At 43.5% G+C, this 17035-nt stretch overlaps 2 protein-coding genes across 3 annotated transcripts in view; one reads left to right on the top strand and one right to left on the bottom strand.

Annotated features, from left to right (window-relative positions):
- Nucleotides 1-17035, top strand: part of LOC309664751 (interferon alpha-1-like) — a 109159-nt gene that overhangs the window by 46640 nt on the left and 45484 nt on the right. The gene's annotated exons all lie outside the window — the stretch shown is intronic.
- LOC309664758 (uncharacterized protein) overlaps nt 12842-17035 on the bottom strand; it is a gene marked incomplete at its 5' end in the record, with an annotated part of 83587 nt that continues 79393 nt past the window's right edge. The window contains 2 exons of one of the 2 annotated variants that reach the window (XR_014266023.1): nt 12842-15755; nt 16959-17027. Of the gene's footprint in view, nt 15756-16958; nt 17028-17035 lie in introns of those variants that run through there. The other variant, XR_014266022.1, reaches the window with a different exon arrangement.

Genomic DNA, 17035 nt, shown 5'->3' with positions numbered 1-17035 from the left:
TTAAGTAATTAATTTATTTATTTTTGGCTGTGTTGGGTCTTCGTTTCTGTGCGAGGACTTTCTCTAGTTGCGGCGAGCGGGGGCCACTCTTCATCGCGGTGCGTGGGCCTCTCACTGTCGCAGCCTCTCCTGTTGCGGAGCACAGGCTCCAGACACGCAGGCTCAGTAGTTGTGGCTCACGGGCCTAGTTGCTCCGTGGCATGTGGGATCTTCCCAGACCAGGGCTCGAACCCGTGTCCCCTGCCCCGGCAGGCGGACTCTCAACCACTGCACCACCGGGGAAGCCCTAGAGCACAGGTTATAGTGTGCATGTGTGTGTATATATTGATATATATGTATATATAATTATAGGATTATATATCAAACTGGCAGGGACCTTTGAAGCCTTCTGGTTTAAGTATCATTTTAGGATAACCAAACAAGTCCAGAGAAGGCGAGCGGTCTGCCCACAGTCACACAGCTTGAGCGTCAGCCCTGGGGTCTGAACCCCAGGCTTCCCCAGCACTGCTTGTTTTTATATGAATTGCCAGGAAGTCATATTTCCCCAGATCAGCGTTTCTGCAATTGATCCTTTTTTCTTTTTTTTCCTTAAATGAAACAGAAGGGTAGGACTATGTATGCCCATTAAGTTTTCATTTGCTAATTTAAAATGTTATTCCAGCCAAGTGAGATCCTGAATCTTGATTCTACCAGCCATCACCTTAGCTTTACCTCCAAGATCTATGCTACCTGAAGGTGTGACAAGGGGGCATTCTAGGTCTGCATCTAGTTGGCTTCCAAGACCGTAGGCCGGGACAGGGTGCAGGAGAGACTGGTGTGAACTACTGACATCTCTCCACAAGGGATTTCATTGACAATGCGCAGTATGGCAGAGCAGGCTGGCCGCCTGGATTCTGAGCAAGAGCCTTTGTGTGGGATTTGAAGCCAGAAGACTTGACAGAAGTTAGTAGGAGTCTAATGGACAAAGGAAGGGCCTGAAGCATGAAAGTCAAATGCCTTTTCCAGGGGGCCTAGTAGGATGTCTCTGTTGGAAAACAAACGAACAATCCTAGTTATTGTAGGAAGCTTTCTGCACTAAACAATTAATCAGGACTCCTCCAGGGTAAATAGGCTTGTTTAGGGTAGAAATTGGAGAGATGGGGAAGCATTGCTTGAAGAGGAGGAATTCTAACTTTTGAAGGCCTGCCGTGTCCCAGAGCCTTTCGCCTGCCTAATCTTCTTTCATTTCTGTAGTAGTCCTATGATGGTTGTTTTGTTATCCTCATTTTGCAAATCGGGAAACTGAGGCTCAGGGAGGTTCTATGATCATCCAGTATTAGAGAGCAAGGATTTGAAGCATGTCTGATTCCAAGTTACCTCCTCCGGCCTGAGGGCACATCCAGGGCAAGCAGGCCTCTGACCCCCAAGAAGAGGTTGAACAACTGTGGCTGCTCCCGAGTTTTTAGACAGGAAATGACAGCCACTGACCTCCTCACCCATCCGACCCTGGAACCAGAAGAAGAGGAGGGCTCGGCTGGCAGCCAAGGGAGGGCTCTGGAGGCCACAGGGCGCCCAGCTGCCTTTGGGGAGCCAGTGCATTAGCATTCATGTGATGGAGGCTGCACTTTCTCTCCATCCCTGGGACTCATCCTTGTGAGACTCTCCCAGACGGTCAAATGGTCAAATTGCACAATCAGCAGGGTCTCTTAGAGAGTCTTCCCCGCTCTCTTCCTTCCCTTTCCTTCCCTTTCTTAGTGCTGACACTGGGCTGGATTAGACTCTTAAGCCCTAAAGGCCCAAAGGCTAAAAGACTGTGTCCCCACCACCAACTGCCTCACCATTTGCTACTTAGATAATTCAAAACACAAAAGTAAGATAAGTCTAAAGAAATGAAATAAAATTCAGATTTTTCCCATGATAACTTCTTTGATCATTTTTTGAAATATAATATACTTTCAAAACAGGTTTTTTCACAAGTTTTGATGCCTCTACTTTGCTGGTGCTTTAAGCATCTCTTGAATGTGCCTGTTGGGTATTTCAGCCTCAGAGTTGGAACCAGACAGGAAAAAGACAAAACTCATCTGTATGGAGCACCTACTGTGTGCCAGGCACTCTGCAAGCTGTTGACAAATATAACAATATTTTAAAAGCTTTTTTTTTTTCTTAAATATTTTGTAAGCAAATCTCTTTTAATTTATTTAATTAATTTATTTTTATTTTTGGCTGTGTTGGGTCTTTGTTTCTGTGCGAGGGCTTTCTCTAGTTGCGGCAAGCGGGGGCCACTCTTCATCACGGTGTGCGGCCTCTCCTGTTGCAGAGCACAGGCTCCAGACGCGCAGGCTCGGTAGTTGTGGCTCACGGGCCTAGTTGCTCCGCGGCATGTGGGATCCTCCCAGACCAGGGCTCGAACCCGTGTCCCCTGCATTGGCAGGCAGATTCTCAACCACTGCACCACCAGGGAAGCCCTAAAAGCTTTTATAATAAGAACAATAGTAAAAAGAAATGACATGTGTGTAACACTTTGTACCAAGTACTATTCCAAGTACTTTTGATACATTAAACTAATTTAACTCTCACAGCAACCCTATGGGGTATATACTATAATTATCCCCATCTAGCAAATGAACTCTCCTACTATGAGAGGTAGGCATTCATCCCGCCATTTTATAGATGAGGAAACTGAGACTTGGCAGGAAGTGACTTGTCTAAGTCCCTCCAGGTGGCTGGTAGAAGAAGAACCAGGATTCACACCAGCTCTGACTGACTCCAAATACAGCCCCACGCATTTCCTAGAAGCACCCTGCTTCTTTGATATGTCCCCAGGGTGCACCACGAGGATGGGTGGGAAGGCCTGGGACTGAAGACTGAGTATTGAATCCTGTCCTGACTTTTTCAGGGGCACCCTTCACTCCCCACTGCCTATTGCATGTGTTCCTGCCTTGTGCTACTGTCCTGGTTCTTCCTGACCTGCCTGAGCCACCACTCTGTACATTGGTCCACATGGTGCAGCCTGTCCGGGAGCCACGTCAGGCTCCCATCTACTTCCCCTGAAGGAGAAGCTGCCAGAAGGAGATAAGAGTGATGTAGGACACTGCCTTTGCCCTCAAGGAGCTTCACGCTGGTGACAATAATAATAATATTAACACAAATCTATAGAGCTCCGACTATGTGCCAGACACTTTAGCAGCTTGGTTTTTATGTAAATCTTATAGCATCATGAGGAAGTCAGCACTATTACTTGACCCTTTACAGATGAGGAAACTGAAGAACTGAGGCATAAGGAAGGAAATGTCCAATGTCTCATCTCTCATAAGTGGCCAAGCCAGGATTTGAACCCAGAGGGTTTGATTCCAGCACCCACATGCTTGTGTTACATTGTGGGGCTTCCGGGGAGGGAAAGAGCATCTCCTCCTGAGGGGCAGGGCTGGAGAATCAGAGAGGAAGGCTGAAAGAGGTGACGTTTGAGGTTGATAACAGAGCTAGGGCTTGGCCCAGGCAGGAATGTAGGTGGTGAAGTTCTAGGCAGAAGGAATAGCATGAGAACGTCAGTGAAGCAGACAGCAAGAAAGGAGAAGGAATAAACGATGACAGTGATGCTTTGCACGTTTGTGACTTGGAGGATGTTACTGGAAAGGCTGTTATCAGAAATGGGAGGGAAGAGAATGGAGGCAGAGACCGGAGTCAGGCTGTCCACCTTTATTGAGGTGGAGGAAAGGGTCCTGGCAGGTGATAGAGAGCAAGGACGAGCACAGGACAAAGGAAGTGGGGATCAGGACTGTCCCCTCTCACCCCACTCTGTTCCCCAAAAGTCTCCCGGTGGCTCCTTTCTCTATTTCATGGGGACTCCTCCTTTTGCGTGACTCCACTTCTTTGTGGCTCTTCTTTTTCAGCCATCACTCCACTCTGCCCTTTATTTATTTATTTTAAAAATTTATTTACTTTATTTATTTTTGGCTGTGTTGGGTCTTTGTTGCTGCGTGCGGGCTTTCTCTAGTTGTGGAGAGCGGGGGCTACTCTTCGTTGCGGTGCGTGGGCTTCTCATCGCGGTGGCTTCTCTTCTTGCGGAGCACAGGCTCTAGGCACGTGCGCTTCAGTAGTTGTGGCATGCAGGCTCAGTAGTTGTGGCTCGCGGGCTCTAGAGCGCAGGCTCAGTAGTTGTGGCACACGGGATTAGTTGCTCTGCGGCACGTGGGATCTTCCTGGACCAGGACTCGAACCCGTGTTCCCGGCATTGGCAGGCAGATTCTTAACCACTGCGCCACGAGGGAAGTGCCACGAGGGAAGCCCCACTCTGCTCTTTAACGGTGTTAACCAAAGCCATTTGGATGAGGAGGGATACGGAAAGTCTTTAGAATGTTTGGCCACCTTGGCTTCAATGGGCTGAGTAGTGGTCCGAAGTGAGCCCAGAAAAACTGCACCCTTGTCATAAATTGCAGAACCACCTGTGGTGCATGTGCTTTGTGTATCCTTAAGAAGATATCCCATGACTGTAACAAGCATATAACTAACAACCACAGAGGATACCTCAACCCTGATAGGCCACCTGTTTGCATTGAGTACAAGATCCTGCACAATGTCAGAAAGAATGGCTGTAAGGAAGGCCAAAAAGGAGTTTGGCAGGCCTCAGAACATCCCTGAAGGCATCATTGTTTTTGTGCTCAAAGACAAGCTCTCCCTCTCCACTACTTGTCCCAAGGACACACATACACACACTCTTGCCAGGATGGCACCAAGTCCATCTTACTTTGTCAGTGTTCTAGTCAGTCACCAGCAGGTGGCGCCCGAGTCAGGTAGTTGGGGAGTGAGGCAGGGAGTGGGAGTAGCTTGGTTAATGATCAGTGATAGACACTCCTGTTCCTTCCCACCCACTGGGTCATTCTTTCCCCTCTGTTAGTTTCCCTGCTTTCCACACATTAAATCCTGACCTTTTCCTCATTCTCTCCTCATTCTTCCGCAGGCCCTGTGTGGCCATACTGTGAACATTCCCATCATTGAGGGCCATGTGACCCACTTGCCTTGCACTGATGTCATTGAGTCAGGCAACATGCAGTCTCAGTGCGGAGTTAAATCCCTGTGCAGGGTGACCAGCCAGCAGGGAGAATTTATTTATTTTGAGTTCAACGTTTGTTTCAAAACAGATGAATATCACAGCTATAGCAGATCTTTAAGTAGCACCTACCGTAGTATTAGGCCTTAGCATGTCCGTCTCAGTATCCAAGCACAGCAACATCCCTGTCTCCACCCAGTTCTGCATCCACTGTACAGTGGATACTTTTCTAATATCTAAAAAAGCCACTTTTAAGAGGGAACTCATCCTGTTTCTGAGCCCCTTCAGAGCTGGACTGCCTGGAGGGCAGAAGGTGGGGTGATCCAGCTCACGGGTCCATTTTCAGGTCCCTAGCTTTGATTCCAGTTCCTCTCCAGTGGCTAGAGAGTGATGGGGGTGTTACTTGAATGTACATGGAGATTTCCTCCCCAAGCCTGGACACAGTGTATTCTCCTTCCCCTCCAGCTCTGCTGAGGCCTTTCACGGCTCTCCCTTCCCTTTAGCCGCCTCCTGTCGGGAGGGGCAAGAGCAGAGGGCTCATCCTGCTTTAGCAGCGCCCCCAGACCCCGGGTCCACAGTGCCCCACAGTCAGAGAGTTGTGGTGACTGCACACAGATGGGCCCTTGTACCACCCACTCAGGGCTTCCTACCGCCCCTCTGGGGTGGAGGTAGGAAAGAAAGGCAGGTAATCTGTGAACACTTTTCACAGGAGCAGGGAGGTGAGCCAACACCCACGGCAGCTGAGAGCTCCAATCCCTGCCAACACCACCTCCCAAAACACAGAGCCAGGGGTTCTGTGTCCCCTACTGGCATGTCCTCCTACATTCCATCCAGCGCAGGTCACATGGGGAGAGGAGAGGAGATGTGGTGTGATCAGCTGTATGTTTTCCTCAAGGTTGAGAAGGGAGTAAGAGCGCCCAGCACTGCAGCTTTCATCAGGAAGGGTGTAGGGTCTTTGGTGCAGATGGAAGCTGTGGCCCACCATAGATTCATGGTCATAGATTTTTTTTTTCCTCACACTTCTGAACTCAGGGGCTCACTGCTCCAAAATCTTGAGTTCCACTTTGGGGATGTGTGAAGTTTATTTTCTCTTACTATTCCTAGATGCTCAATGGGGAATCTTTGGCCCCGTGAGGCATGTATAACCTGATTCACTCCATGCCATGACTACGTAATGCTCAGGGTAATGAGGAAGCAAAGGAGAGGACTGATGGGTCCAGATACTGTGCTGTGGTCTTTGTTACAATTTCTCACTTTTGTAAGCATCGAATGATTGCTGAGTAGTTACTTGTTTTTCTAATAAGAGTATTATGGAAAAAGTAATGAATTTTTTAAGTGGGCTATCTTCACAAATACAAATGAAGGAAACCAGGATGGTGGTGTGTCAGCAGCGCCATCATCAACTTCTCTCCCTAACCTTTGTCTCATTTTATAAGCCAAAGCCCGCTCTCAGTAAAAGCTGAAGGGACCCCTTCCTTTCCCTAAATCCAAGCTCATAGGATATTCTGTTTCCCCCTAAACACAACAGAGACAGATGGCACCATTCTCCTTTAGGAAAAAAACAAGCATATATGGGGGAATAATAGTTATCCTTGCTGACGAGAAATAGAGACCATCCTTACCAGAGGATGTGATATAGGAGCTAATTGATGTTCTCTAAATGTAATGAAACATCTTTGTGAGGGAAAATTTCCTCTAAGGAGATCATTGGAGAGCACTATCGGGCTAATTGGAAGTGTCACCCCCCCCCCCCATAGACAAAGCCTAAGGCAGAGTTAAGGACATCCAGGGACCTAGCATCGTGGCCCAGGCCGGGGGACGCAGACTCCCTGGGAAGCATTCAAATGCAGATCAGTTAGAGGGGGTGAAGCATAGTACTCGCTTCCACATAGCGCTTTGCAGATGGTTTCACAGTATTCTTTGAGTTTTATCCACTTTCTTGTAGCTCAGAAAGGCGTGGAGAGGCATGAGGGTCAAGAAGGGAGGGGACTTGCTCAAGGGCCACAACTGGTAAGGAGCAGAGTCAGATTTGAGCACAAGACAGATTGGGGACCATTATTTTCTTCTCCATTTCATAGATGGCAGGAGATAACTGAGGCCGGGTGGGTCGTATAAGTTAAAGTCCCTTCCCTCCAGTGGGTCCGGCTCACCCCTTTGCAGGTGGTTGGCGCTAAACCTGTATGAAGTCCTAGACTGGCCTTGACTTGGCACTGAATATTTAGAGGCTACTTGAACCCTGAGACTCCTCAAGGGAACCTGAGATCTTACTGTACTCACGCTGGTGATAGATTAGCTAGTTACCCCAAGCAGATAATGTAATAGGATGAGAGGAGAATTAGGAGTGAGACATAGGCTGTCTGTGAACCCAGGTTCTAGAAGGGGTGACTTGCTGTTCCTATGACCCAAACAAAACTCAACTTTCAACAAATATGTGGAATCCCAGAGACTGTCCACCCCTGTTTTTAAGTGGAGTCCCGAGGATTATGGAGATATAGGCCCTCGGTATTTCACCTTCCACCCCGCTTGGAAAAAATGTTGAGCACACACCTCCAATGTATTTATTTTATTGATAATATACCTAGGTACTACAGTTATAAAATACTGTGCATATAATACAGTATACATTTGTAATAGAAATTTTTAAATGGATAATCTATGATAAAACATTTTAAAATTGTATCTTTTCATTATTAAAGGGACATCATGACATCCTCAAAAAATACACACACACTTCTAAGAAGATGTGACAATCTGCACTGATATGAGCTGCAAGGTAATTTTTCCAGGAATACTGTGATAGCTCACAGAATTCAAGTACAAGTTAAACGATAAAACCTGAGAAGAGGTAAGAACTGTATAAACTCCAGCAACCTTAGAACATTCTCATTCATGTGACTCAGCTCCTGAGTCTCAGGTTCTGGCTTTCTTGAGTCAGATTCTTAAGATTAGCTTTCTGATTGGCTCACACTGGTTTTATCATTCATAGCTTCCAGGTCCGGATATCAGGGCTGGAGGGCAGTTCTTAGGAAAGGGCTGTGAAGACAGATAACGTGTCCTCCTGCATTCCATCCTTGGTTTCCCGGTATCTACATCCTTCCCATTCACAGGGAAGGTGCCCAATCCAGGTACCCCATCTGCTACTATAATGCCCTCAGGTAGAGACAACAAATATCACATCCATAAACTGCTTATAATAAACATCAGAGGGCCACTGTTTTCAGAGTATACTTTGTCCATCACAATCTTGTTAGACATTTTTGCAAATTATGGACCCAGCTGAAAATTTGAGTATGACCATACAAAAGAAGAAGAAGGAAGAGAGAAAAAAACAAAGCAAACAAACAAAAACCCCCCAAAACTTCTTTTTAAAAAAGACATTTATAATAGACATCTGATGCACCATTCACAGCTCCCTTTAAGACCTGAGAACTTACTCCCTTTAGCTGCTGATAGAGCTTCATGCTGACAGCATGCAGGTCTTCTCTGGAAACTGCTCTTGGCTAAAGTGATTCATTTAGCCCAAAGTTATTTCCCCCTCCTGGGTCAGCCTGAATCCAATTACCTGTCAATGTGGGGATATAAAGGCCTGGCCCCTTCTCTCTACCTCCACAGGGTCATCCCAGAGTCAGAGCTCCCTTGGGATTGGCTAAAGCCCTGCTGTGACTGCACTGCAGCTCAGCTTCTGCTCAAATTCTCTTTGCCACAATGACTGATCCACGCATTCTCCAGTAAACTCCTTGTGTGCTTATCTCTGTCTCAGAGTCTGCTTTCCCAGGTATCTGACCTGCACTAGCATAATATATGAGATCTTCTATTTTAACCCCCCAGACATTAAAAATAATGAATGAACCCCGCTCATATGGCTCTGCTAAGAGATTAAGCTAATTTTTTATTTTTTAGCCTTTCCACTCTTCCCAGATGGACCATTTGGATCAGCTACTTCTTGGAGTAAAAAATGAAGTATTTCTCTTTCTCTGATGAAAAGTTAGTTTATATCATTAGATAGTAAGGGCACAATAACATAATGACCAGATAGATAGGGCAGAAGACCAGGTGGGGTTTCTCTTCTGATTGATTGTTCTGGTCTACTTAGACAACCGTTTCTGAATACACCCTTTTTTTGCCTTTGGTCCCAGTCAAGTTTGTGGGGCTGCTCGTGTCTTCAACTGATGGATAATATAGGCACCACTGGCACTACCTTAAGTGGCTACAATGGGACACATTTTAACTTATTAAAAACATAATCTTTTGGGGGCTTCCCTGGTGGCACAGCGGTTGAGAATCTGCCTGCCAATGCAGGAGACACGGGTTTGAATCCTGGTCTGGGAAGATCCCACATGCCGCGGAGCAACTGGGCCCGTGAGCCACAACTACTGAGCCTGTGTGTCTGGAGCCTGTGCTCCGCAACAAGAGAGGCCACGATAGTGAGAGGCCCGTGCACCACGATGAAGAGTGGCCCCCGCTTGCCGCAACTAGAGAAAGCCCTCGCACAGAAACGGAGACCCAACACAGCCAAAAATTAATTAATTAATTAATTAATTAAAAAAAAAAAGTCACAGGCTGGCAATACTGCACTCCAGCAATATTTAAAAAAAAAAAAAAGAATCTTTTGAAAAGTATACAAAACAAATACATGTATAAGGTGTAAATGATTCAATTTATGGTCTTATAAAGTGTAGTACTCTTTCCACTGGTCTAGTCCAAGATCACTTGTCTTTTCATTGGGTAGCATGGAAGCTCACTGGACTAGTCTTTCTATGATGAACAGTATTAATTTTTTGTGGCAGTTTTCCTCATTTTTTTGTATTGTATACTTGAAACATTGCAGGTTGGCAGAAGACAGCCAGCATGTAGCAAGTGTATTTAAGGTTAAATATAACCAGTATGCAGGGAATCAGCCAAAAGGCAAAAACAGTTCATGAGTCTACCTTCAGTACAAGAAGAATCCAGTTTCATAGACGTGTGGAAGTTTTTAGGCAGCAAAGGTAAAGGTGTGTTCCTCTTGGAAAGCATGTAGTGAAGTTTGGGTAGAACAAATGGCATGGATGGTCGGTGCACTTGGGCCCTCACACCTGCTTGAAGGCTGCAGGATGTGACACTCAGCCCTTACCTTCCTTTGGGGGAGGAGGGGCCCTGCCATCACAGGAATTTCTATCTTTGGACTCTGTTGGTCCTTGAGTTCCTCCATGGGTGGACTGTCTTTTCTTTCCTTAATTCATGCATAAGCCTCAGTTTCTTCTCTAGGATCTGGCCAGTATCTGACTTGTTCTTCTGAGTTTCACTACCCACTTTATCCATAAACACTGCTCTAATTTCTAGTAGGTTTAGGCTCTCAACAGAGGCTGACATCACTGTGGATTTGTGCTGTGGATCTTCCGGTACCTTCCCAGTTTTCTGTGGATGAAGCATCTGACACAAACACTTCATCCGGTTTTTAAAGTTATTCTTTCATGGAGCCTGTAGCACAAACTGGGGAGACTTGCTCACAGGGATCTCTGCTAATTCCCTGTCCTGGGCAAGGGAACTAATCTGTTATGTGGAAGGACCCAAATTCTTGCATCTCCTCTTTAATACTCTCCTTCTAAGAGTCTCCTAGGGTATGCTCCGTCCTGAGTAGATTATAGATTCTTGTCCTGTTTGCGATCCTTCCCATTCTGAGGGACTAATTCTGCAAGCCTCTGAGAAGAATTAGAGCAAGCCCCTCTCATGGTCATCTGGCCTTCCTTTGCCACAGGTGAGGGTGAAGGGAAAGAGCTGTCCAGGCTGGGGACTGAATTTCTTTTCCCTAATCTGCTTGAGGGTTTCTTCCAAGGAGCTTTGCAACCTTGGCCATGGAGTTAGTCTTTGAAACATGGGTGACAGAAGAGGGAAAGATGGACTTAGGAAGTGTAGGTCAAGTGAGGAGGTGGTGTTGAAAGAAAAAGTGGGCAATAGGTTCCAGTATCTTTGCATGCTCTGTGGGTTGAAAGTAAAAGGCAAGTGGTGAGGAAAAAATGATCCTTGAGTATTGTGGCATCCAGTGATAAAAAGGGATTTGGAGGCTGGCATGGAAGACTGCGACCTTTTACTACTGTGTCAGGGGTAGAAGGGGCTGTTGCAGTCCTTATGCAAAGTTACAGTGAACATATTTTTCTAATGATAAAGTTAAAAGATCCGTTATAAAAAATGAATTTGTGAAACTGGGAATTTACTGTTAATAGAGAAATTTAGTGCACCCTCAAATATGAGATTGTACTCAGATACACTGTTGTGGTTTTTACCCTGAGATTTTCAGGGCCTACCCTCCTCCCAGTGTCAGTATGTGGATCAGATCATTAACCAGGAGCCCTGGGTCTGCCCAGCAGGTTGGAGGAGGGAAACTCCTTTTGGCTCCTTTTTCTCTCACCATACCTGCTCCTAGATCAAAGGAGCCACGCCCTGTCTGAAGTTGAAGACTTGTTCTCTTCGTAACAAAGACTATGGCAAGAGGCTTATTCCAATATCAGGGTCAGTTCCTGCCAGGAAAGAACCTCTGATCAGCTCTGGAGGAAAACTCTCTAAAAGGAGCATGTCTGCACAGACCAGAAGACCGCCAGACTTGGTCTCTGGCCCTGTCACACTTGGCCAGCAGGGGCTTCTTTTCCTGGGAGGGCTTTGTAGCCCACCCAGTTACTGGACCCTGCTTTCTGCTTCCTTTGAACTATGTGGGTCCTCATGTTTCAAAAGTATTCAACATAAAAAAGGAAGACTTCTCTTATATGTGTTTCTACAAAATCTGAAAATATCATTCAACTTTTACTTTCTATTTGTGTCCATCTGGGAAAACTTAAACCAGAAATCACAACAGAACAGGAAGTAGCTGTGCAAGTAGGAGAGGGCAGTGCAAGGAAAGGGAGTGAAGGATGAGGGCTCCCTGGAAATTTCAGCCCTGAAGGAGAAGGAAAGTACTGTGATATGGAAACCAAAGAATAGATCCAGGAAAGCAGGGAGAGGTGCCAGGCGCCAGAATCAGCAAAAGAATACAGTATATTTTTCCCATTCCAGCCTAGAAGATTCCCTTCAATTTCAGATATTGATTTAAGCCATTGTGCTGACTGAATATAAATCAAACATGTCTTTGATATGATCATACCTATCTTTCACTCTTCTAGGTTCTCACCAATTCAGTTGACTTTGTCAGTCAGCTATCAAGAGTGAGATGGTACAGTTTCAAACCAGTTTATAGAAAAAGACACGTAATATTCTCATATAGGTTTATGTGGAGAAAATGAAGAAAAAAGTTACCACTTATGGTTAACCCCGAGGAAGGAGCCATTCTAAAGAGCTTTTTATTTTCAGCTGCGCTGCCTTGGCATGTGGGATCTTGGGATCCAACCTGTGCCCGCTACAGTGGAAGCTCAGAGTCTTAACCACTGGACCGCCAGAGAAGTCCCTCTAAGAGCTTTAAAATGTATTTACATCAGCTCTACAAATATTTTTCATTCCATTTTCCATTTGAGAAAACCGAGACTCAGGGAAGTTGAGTTGCCTCCAGGCAGAATAAGGGTTCCATGCAGAACCTCACATAGTGAGTTATGAATGATCCTTTAAGCAATATGTTGGATTTCTGTGGGGTTTTTTAAATCTAATTATTTTTACTTGCAGAATTATTCTTTTTCTTTTTGCCTGGGCTTCTCTTTTTGGTGGCTACATCTTTACTTTCTGATGATTTTAATCTATTTTTTGTTCTTTACCTTAGATTTTTATGGAAGAGAAATTGTCCTATCCAGTTTCATTTTTCCATCTGATGAAGGAAATTCCTCAGAATTTTATATCCACTGCAGTATGGTTATTATTTTTTTTAATAAATTTATTTATTTATTTATTTTTGGCTGCGTTGGGTCTTCGTTGCTGCGTGCGGGCTTTCTCTAGTTGCGGCGAGCGGGGGCTAATCTTCGTTGCAGTGTGCGGGCTTCTCTTTGCAGTGGCTTCTCTTATTGCAGAGCACAGGTTCTAGGCACATGGGCTTCAGTAGTTGTGGTACGTGGGCTCAGTAGTTGTGGCACACGGGCTCTAGAGCGCAGGCTCAGTAGTTGTGGCGCACAGACGGGCTTAGTTGGTCCACGGCATGTGGGATCTTCCCGGACCAGGGATCGAACCCATGTCCCCTGCATTGGCAGGCAGATTCTTAAGTATGGTTATTTTTGAGTCCACAAAATTTCATTATTTTTATAAACCCAATGCTGACTTCTGTAGAACAATTCAGAAGTTAATTAAGAAAGATCACCAAGCAAAAATATCAAAGTATAGAAGAGGAAAAATTCTTACATATATAGCTTTACCAGAAAATGAACTGTATTATAAAGCAGCAACAGTATAAATACAGTGACAGTAAGGAGTTAGGTGATCAGAGTAATAAAGAAAATAAATCCCAGGAGAGTTACCTGGTGGTCCAGTGGTTAGGACTCCAAGCTTTCACTCCTGTGGCCCGGGTTCAATCCCTGGTCAGGGAAATAAGATCCTGCAAGCCACATTGGTGCAGCAAAAAAAAAAAAAAGAAAAGAAAAGAAATCCCAGAAATTGTTATATAATCTGTAGTAATTAAGTAAAGTAAAGGCTATCTTAGACGTTAATATGGAAGAAAAAATGTTTCAGTAAATGGTAACAGGATAAATGCCTGGCAACCTAGACAGAAATCAATTTAGATTCTCATCTCGTATTATAGATGAAAAAAAAATCCTAATGTACTATAAAAAATACATGTGAAAGATTTAAAACATAAAAGGGAATTGATAATCCATAAGATCAACAGAGGAATGAAAATGGGAGAGGATTGGTTCTACATGTTCAACATTCTGGCATTAGGAGAAAATGTAAAGAAAATGAGCTATTATTTGTAAACATAAAATTGACAAATAGTTGCATCATAGGAATATAGCTACCATCTGCATAAATGGTTTATATGTACTTTTAAGACTTAAGGATACATAAAAACAATTCACAAGGGCAATACGAAACTAGTTAATGTCATAAACTGAAACACAAATAAAAGAACTAAAAGTAGCAAACAAAGCATATGAAAAGGCATTCCAGCCTACTAGTATTTAGAAATGATTTAACAATGATGCTTGACATTTTAGGCTGTTATGTAAGCAGTTATTTAAAAAAAAAAAAAATATTGATTTTTATGTGCTTTGTGCTACTACATACATTTCTTGAAATTTGTCCCCCAAAAATGTTTGTAAAAATTTTTAAAAATTATATCCAGTAATATAAACACACACTTTTATTCTCCAGGTGCTACCCTAGTTCTCTTCTTCCTTTCACAGATAAACTTCTCAAAAGAAGTTTCTATTCATTCTGTCTCTAAAACCTTTTCTCTTATTTAACCTTAGTCAGTGTATTCCAATCCAGATTCTGTGGAATTAACTCTGCCAAACCAGCCCTCATTTTCCCTGAACATAAGATATCATGTTTTAAATGTATTTCTTCCTTGAAACATCCTCTCATCACCACTGTCTCCTGGTTGCCCTGCTATTGTGTTGCATACCATTCCAGTGTCCTTTTCAGGCTCCTTATTCTCTTCTCTTTATTAAAATATGAAGGTCCCTAAGGTTCAGTTTTTGGTCCTCCTATTCTCGATTTCTAAAAGACCTCATTCCTTCCTGGGCCTTCAGAGACCAGGGTAACCCAGCTCCTAGGTTAACACTTCTAGCCATAGTACTCTGAAAGTTCTAGAACTGTACATCCAGCATCAAGTCTTAGAATCTCTGCATCCTCCAGTTTCTGGTGACAAGCCGCTTTTCTTTTGCCTATGGTGTTATTATATAATGTAGTTGAATTAATTGATTGATTAATATTTTATGTTTCCTTCTGGCAAAAAGGGAAGTTTCAAGAGGGCTGGCACTTCATTTTCTTTCTTCACTTTTTTAATCCTATGAAGGCAGTCATAGAACCTGTGATTTAGATACATAACTTTAATTAAATGAATGAATGAACTGCAGTTCCATCCTTTAATTGAGGTTGCAAAATCAGTCTTGGTATTACTTTCTTAAAAATAAATGCAAAAAGATTTGAAAGTAAAACTTTAAATAACTTAAAAATATAAAGATGAACACGTGTAATTAGCACAAATACAAGCAAAAATACTGAAATATAATAAATATAGTAAAATAGATATTTAAGTACATAAGTACATTAATAAGGTTATCTGTGATGGTCTGGTGCCCCCTATGAACTAGATGCTTTTACTTATAGTTGCTTAATACTACCAATAAATGTTTTGACAAATTAAATCCATTTATTTTATGATGAAGGCAGAAAAAAAAAGTCTTTTGAAATTACTAAACATGTGTGGGAGTACGAAGAGTTGTACCTGTCCATAATTGTTTCTTTAAGAGCATACCTCTAGTTCCTTAGTTCTTAATCTTTCTTGCAAGCTTGATAATAAAGAGAAGGATTTCATGATTTCTTGCTCTGACAACTACCCAGGTGTAGCAGCTCTGTTCTTTCTTTTCCAGAGAAAAACCGTTTGCTTGGAAGTGCTTTTTCACAGCCATTATGGAGTCTTCACAGCTCAGGGGCGTCCTTCCATACCCAACTACTGCACCAAGCCGGTCTCCAGGACTTGCCAATGCTGATGAAGTCCAGTGAAGAACTTCTCCAGGCCAGTCTCATTCCAACCAACCTCTTATGCTGAACAGTTTGAAGATTTGCTGAAGCATCTGATGGAGGACAGCAGTGATTTGAGCCTTCTGGACCTTGCTGCCATCTACCAGAAACAACAGAAGACCATTGGAACCAGCTAAATGTCCATCGGTAGGGGACTAATCAAATAATGTAGGACACACCCATTCAATGGGAAACAGTACAGCTATTTAAAAAGATAAAGCAGTTATCTATATATGAATGAGAAGATCTCCAAGTTAAAAAAGATAGGTGCAGAACAGTGAGTATAGTATGCTATCTTTTATATTAAAAAAGGGGGAGAGTGTAATAAAAGAATGTACCTATATTCTCATCAGTTGGCATATACATAAAGAAACTGGAAGGATTTAAAAGACAATAATAACTTCAAACTGTGGAAAATGTTGGAAGCAGTTGTGTCAAAGTATACATTTATTCATATGCCCAAATTCCAATTTACTAGTAATTTTTAAAATGTAAGTTAGTAAAATATCCATAAAGGGAAAGGTCAGTAGCAGGGAAATACACACTCAAACATTGCTGGTGACAGTATTTTGGAAAAAAAAATTTGTCTTCAATCAGCATTCTGCCCTTAGGATTTATCGAAAAACAGGTAAAGTTTTGTGCTCAGATTCTATAAAACAGTGGAGAACAAGAAAGTATATATTCAGGAACAAATGATGGGCAAGGAAACTATAGTATGTGTAGTTATTAGACAATTGTGTATCCATTTACAAATTTGTGAGTGGAAAACAAAAGCATGAAAAATTTACTGATGATGGAATTCCATTGCGTGGCAAAAATTCAGGCTAAATTACATAGCATAGTCCCAATTTGGTATTTTAAAAGAGGCAAATGACATGTTTTAAATGATTAAAATTTGAAACTATGAACCAAAGTTATAACTGAAGTGTCTATTGTGTGGGATAAGTTTTTTTTTTTTTTGGCTGCGTGACTCGTGGGATCTTGGTTCCCGGATCAGGGATTGAACCCGGGCCACAGCAGTGAAAGCGCCGAGTCCTAACCACTGGACCACCAGGGCATTCCCCTGTGGGATAAGAATTTTAAAGTTTTTTTTATAGAGGAAAAACTTTAAGCATTTTCCCCCATGCTGCCTTTCAATTTCTACAAAAGCTGCATTTCATTGTCACTCAGAAGTAACAAAAGGAAGAAGCCAGGAAGTGTAAATTTCAAAGTATGCATTTAGGGGGACAGCTCAGCTGCCGTGAAAGGTTTAGGTCAAGCATAATATACATGCACCCGTTCCAGCCCATTTAATGCCGCATACAAAGTACCTCAAGAGGCCCCGCGGGCCCATCCTGCACAGCCCCGCCTTGCCCAAACCCCGCCCTTCCAGTTCCCCGC

The sequence above is a fragment of the Balaenoptera physalus genome (assembly GCF_965194825.1).
Source record: "Balaenoptera physalus genome assembly, chromosome: 7".
In the NCBI taxonomy this organism is placed as follows: domain Eukaryota; kingdom Metazoa; phylum Chordata; class Mammalia; order Artiodactyla; family Balaenopteridae; genus Balaenoptera; species Balaenoptera physalus.
The sequence above is the reverse complement of the archived record's forward strand: the minus strand, read 5'-3'. Positions and strand labels throughout refer to the sequence as shown.